We start from the raw sequence: 5,828 nt of genomic DNA on the forward strand, positions 1-5,828 counted from the left end.
TCCAAATAAATACATTTTCCTCTCAGCAGTGATTGCTAAAACATCCACTGAAAATTTATACTATAGAAACAGAAGTCTGAAACAAGAATGTGTTCAGTTATAAGTAAGGAATCCATTGTCTGTCTGGTAAGTCAGTAAAGTAAATTATGGATTGTAACTGTTCAGTAGAGCTTATCATGAGAACAGAAATATTCTGTGTCATTGATGTTCAGCATTATACTCTGCCCCATGTAACTGTGCGGCAAGAGGAGCGTGGGCTGCCCTATGGGACAGTATTGTGAGGCAAGTGTAAGTTGATTCTGGAGATCTGTTTTTTCATGGACATTCTGAGGTCCAATCAGCCCAGGCATTTTGATGGTTGCAAACAGAGATACATGACTTTAACCACAAACACCATAAATGAAAACTGGAAGGTTTTGAATGGTATTCAATCATTCTTCCACGGCTCTCAGCGGAACATATGCACTGCATTCCCCTGGGGAGTTTTGAGCTCAAGCTTTGTTGTTTTTGTTCCCACTTTCTCTATGCACACAGTCATGCCCTGCACAGTGGCACTAGTCAGCAACACACGGCTTGTGTAGGAGCAGCCCCGTAGCCTATCACGGAACGGACACGAATTTGTAACTGAAGAATAGAGAGAAAAGGAAGCTGTAAAAGGAGAAGAAAAAATAATTCTTTCCCCAGAACCTACAAGAACTCAAAGTACACTGTGTGGCAGAAATACTTTTATACCTCAACAAGTCCCTTTAAAAGTATGAAAACATAACCTCAGTGTTTCAAGTTTTCATTAACAGGAATGAATGTTTGTGGTGCATTATCTACACTTATGAAAATCTGTGAAGCAAAAAGAACACTATCAGGGCTGGAGAGATGGCTTCAGGGTCAACGCACTTGCCTACAAAGCCTAAGTAGCCAGGTTCAGTTCCCCATGACCAACATAAGCCAGATGCACAAGGTGGCGTATATGTCTGGAGTTTGTTTACAGTGGCTAGAGGCCCTGGCATGCCCATTCTCATTCTCTCTCTCTTTCATTCTATCTCTCTCTCTTTCTTCTTCTCCCCCTCCTCCTCCTTCTCTTCCTTCTCCTAATTCTTCTCCCCTCCCCTTTCCCTATTTCAGCTATATAAATAAATAAAATACTTTTTTTTTTAAAAAAAGAAAGCTGTCAGTCCTCAAAGACAGGTCTCTGAATGGAGGGACAGACAGCTTGTCAAGGATAGTCTCAGAACATCCTCAGGAGGCTCCAAAAGAAGGCAGGAGGCAGCTGCATGCAGTCACATCTCTGAAGACTGAGGGCAGGCAGATGCCTGATTACACACATGCCTAGCAATAGCACAGGAAAATGTAGAAGCCAGGGAGGGTGAGTCCTTGGGCTCACAAAGCCCTTCCTTCATTCACCCAGTGGCATCCATTCACTGAGAATGCAAAGAACTAGCCCGGGAGGGGCAGCCCAGGACTTCATTTCAGCACAGTTCAGTAGACAGGCAGGAACACCAGAACCCCCACAAGGCTATGAAAGCTAATTTAATGTTCAGGACAGAGCCTGCAGAAGTGGGCCCAGTAAGTGTCTTAACCTTCATAGGTTGAGTGCATGACCAGGCAAAAGTTTTAAATAGGAGCCAGCCTTAAACTATCATACTCAGAATGCCCAGGAAATCATCCTAAAGGGTTTAACATATCAACAGGGAGGCAAATCTCAAATTGCAAAGAAGCAGTGCTCACATCAAGATGACACCCATGTGAGAATTCTCTACAAGGATTTTAAATAATTTTCATTTAAATACTCTAACTAGTATTAGAAAATTTGTTGAAATAAATCAAAACATCTGATAAATCAAAAGGAGATATAAGGAGGAATCAAGTGAAAGCATGAGACCAAAAATGAGTAATAAATATAAAAGGTCACTGATTGGCTCTCTACAGGAAAGAGGAAGTCAAGTCAGGTCAGCAGAAACAATCCAATGTAAGCAAAGGAGATAAACTGATAAGGATAAATTTTTAAGCCCCATAATGAAACCGAAGCTTTGATAACCATGTCTTCAGCTATGAAAAAAAAAAATACTTAAAGACATGATATTTGAAATCTCTCTAAATCTGGCAAAGATATAACTGTACGTGCTTAACAAATCAAGGACATACCAATCAAAAGAAGCTTAAGGAAACCAGTGCCCAGACACATGATTATCAAATTTCTGAAAAGGGATTACAAGAAAACTAGCAAGCCTCTACCTAAACTTGACACTTTATATTAAAGTGTTAGCTCAAACTGGGCATGGTGGTGCACACCTTTAATCTCAGCACTCAAGAGGCAGAGGTAGGAGGATCGCTGTGAGTTCAAGGCCACCCTGAGAGTCCATAGTGAATTCCAGGTCAGCCTGGGCTATAGTGAGGCTCTACCTCAAAAAAAAAAAACAATAAATAAATAATGAAAAAAATGTTAGCTTAAAGTTAAGTACAGATTAGTAAATAAAAATTAAAGTTTTGACAAAATATAATTAAACAGTTCTTAGATATAGCAAAAAGTAATGTATATGAACATAATAAGATTGTATCAAAACTAAAATTGCTTGTTATATGAAAGATGCTGTTAAAGAAACAAAAATATTGAAGGCACTTCTTAGGAGAAATATTTATAAAGTACACATCAGTACAGAGTTTATAATTAAATATTGAAAGACATCTAGAAGAAATGAAAATAAATAAACCAATTAGAGTATATCAAAAACCAGCATAGTGGCAAACCTTTGTACTTGTAGCTCTTGTGGGCTAGAAGCAGACGGAGTGGGGGAGTCAATGTCATTCTCAGCTACATAGTGAGTTTATGGCCAGCCTCAGATACATTTTTCAAAACCAAACAGGAAAAGAAAAAAGAAAGGACTAAGAACACATATAACTAAATAATAAGATCTCTCCCCATCACGCATGAGATCATGTGTTCAATTCCCAATACCACAAAAAAGATAGAAAGAGAAAAAGGAAAGGAGAAAGGAGAGAATAAAAAAAGAAAATACATAAAAGGCTAAGATAATTTCACCAAAAGGATAAACACTCACATTATGTAAAATTCATTAGCTGCTAACGAAATGGTACAAAGTTATCCAGATACATTTGCACATCTATCAAACTGGCTAACATAAAACATTTTTTTTTCCTGACAAAGACATGCAATAAATACATCTCATTCAGTATCTGATGGGAATGTGAAATTGTACAAACTTCTCTGTAAACATTTAGCAGTTTTTTACACACTTAAGCTTATCCTTACCATATAATTTCAACATGCCACCACACTCTTGGATATCTGTCCTAAGACAAAACAAACAAGCAAATACCTCGGCATGTTCACTCAAAATCCCAGCCATGTTTATCACACTTTATTTATAAATAGCCTGGGTAGAAATAACACAAGTAATATAAAATGAGTTAAGGGTAAACAAAGTGCTGGACACCATACAGTGGGATAAAGAAAATGAATAACAAGTGTAAACCAATTAATTGTCAAGTATAGATATACACACAAGTCTGGATAAATTGCAAAGACAGCAAATAGTTAACTGAACTAAATCCAAACTCAGAATTATACATGCTTTATGAATCTGTGCTTATGACATTTTCAAAATGGCAAAATTACAGTCACAGCAAACTGGTTAATGGTTGCTAGAATTTAAGGAAGATGGACCATGACTGTAATGCATTTACCTCCATAAACATTTATGAAAAATGGTGGTGCAATATTTATGTGGATAATTGAAATGCTTTCTGTGCTGTTAAACAAACCTATGAAAATTCTTCATGTTGCATAGAATAATATAGACTATGAAAAATAATATTTGAAAACTTATGACATTTAATTTTGTTTTTCGTTTAGTTCACAGTATTATTCCATTGTTTAGTTGCTTATTCTAATTACTGTGATTACATAAAACATTAATGCTGGAGGACACTGTGTGTTTGGTACATGAGAAGACATTTTGTTCTTACTTTACTCACACTTATGAGTTTAAGCCTATTTCAGGGTTGGGTAGATGGATTAATGATTAAAGGTGCTTTCTTGCAAGACTGCAAACCTGAGTTCATTTCCCCAACACCCATGTAAAGCCAGATGCAAAATGGTGCGTGCATCTGTGATTGCAATGCACTTATAGCAATGGGAGATAGAGCCAGGGGAAACCAGAAGCTCACAGGTCCACTCGATTGGTGCACATGCAGTGGCAAAAAGGATATCCTGTCCCAAAAGAAGGTGGAAAGAGAGGACGCACCCCTGAGCGCTCTGAGGTTGTCCTCTGACCTGCACATGCCGCTTGCCCATGCCTATGCAAACACAAAAGTGTTTCAAAGAAAAACTTAAATGGAGAACAGTGGAATATACAATTCTCAAAGAAGTGAGAAAATCTGTAACAGTTAAAAATTCAAATACAATGTAGAGTGTATGCTTCAGCAGCATATATAAAATTGGAATGATACAGAAAACATTAGCATGGCCCCTGCACAAATATGATATAGACACTCCGGCTTATGTCTCAGATAGCAGCTCCCAGAATAATCATTCTTACGTTAGGTGTGACAACAAAGTAAGTGTGCCAGTGAAGCTAGTTTGCATCATGATTCTCTTACTTTCCCCCAGAAGTGTTGGTTTCCAAACCAATGACCACCAAGGTGTCTTACTGCCTTGAGCGCTTTGGGCACAAACTTTAATAATTTCATTTTTAACAATTTACAGCATGCTTGTGTGTTTACTTCAATGAGTTTGGAACTGGGTGAAAGTAAATGTTTCTTGTAAGTATGGTTATATTTTCCATCCATTCTTCATTTAATATCCTTAATAGCTCCTTGAATGAGTTTTTGCATGATGAAAGTCATCTATCCAGCTTATGCATGACCTCAAATCTTCCTCCTGGTGTGTGTCTTACTTTCATCACACTTGTTCAATAACACCCCACACTGCTAGTAAACCATAGGAAATGATCCTCAACAGCCAAGTGTTTCTTATTTTTTTAATTTTCATTTATTTATTATTTATAATTCATTATATATATACATATATATACATATATATATGTAGAGAGAGAGAGAGGAAGAGAGAGAGAGAATGGGTACACCAGGGCCTACAGCCACTGAAAACGAACTCCACACACATGAACTACCTTGTGCATTTGGCTTACTTGTGTCTTGGGGAATCAAACTTGGGCTCTTTGCATTTGCAGGCAAGTGCCTTAACCACCAGGCAATTTCTCAAGCCTAGACAAGTGTTTCTTAGTGCTCCTCTTTGTATTCACAGCTGATGAAAACAAGTCGAACACACATGGAGCAGAGATTGTTGATACAGAGTGCTGAGGAAACCACAACCAGGAGACACAGACATCCTCCCCATGATTTCCAGGGAGTTTGATTCAGGTGCACAAGCTGTGGAGGAGAACGACTTCACATTTGGGGAAACACTTAGCCCGGTTTAGAATGTGCAGGCACGTTGTAGATTCTGGGGCCGCTTGCAGGCGTCTTCAAGACTGTGAAAGTATCTGAGAGCCACAAGGTAGGCCCTGGTAAGGGTAGATGAGCAGAACCTGAGAGAAATATACCCCACAAGAATAACCCATGGTGTTGATCACAATGAGCATGGAGCTGCCGGGAGGATGAGAGGCACTGTGTCACGCATGCTGGGACCCAGACAGAGGCCTGCTTAAGCTCCCTGCAAGACGTGCACAGAGTTCTGTCTGAGCTGCTCATCTCCACCAGTGTGAGAATCCTCTTGCCCTTTGTGCAGACTGTGCTTGAGAGAACCCTCCAAGCTGGCCCTGTTACTCACAGTCACAGAAAGGATAATTCCAGAC

The 5,828-nt window shown here is 38.9% G+C and overlaps 1 pseudogene; it reads left to right on the top strand.

Moving 5' to 3' along the window:
• Window positions 1-4,429: 4,429 nt before the first annotated feature.
• LOC123455421 lies at window positions 4,430-4,530 on the top strand (annotated as a pseudogene).
• The last annotated feature ends 1,298 nt before the right edge of the window (window positions 4,531-5,828 follow it).

Source organism: Jaculus jaculus, chromosome 16 (genome assembly GCF_020740685.1).
Source record: "Jaculus jaculus isolate mJacJac1 chromosome 16, mJacJac1.mat.Y.cur, whole genome shotgun sequence".
In the NCBI taxonomy this organism is placed as follows: Eukaryota; Metazoa; Chordata; class Mammalia; order Rodentia; family Dipodidae; genus Jaculus; species Jaculus jaculus.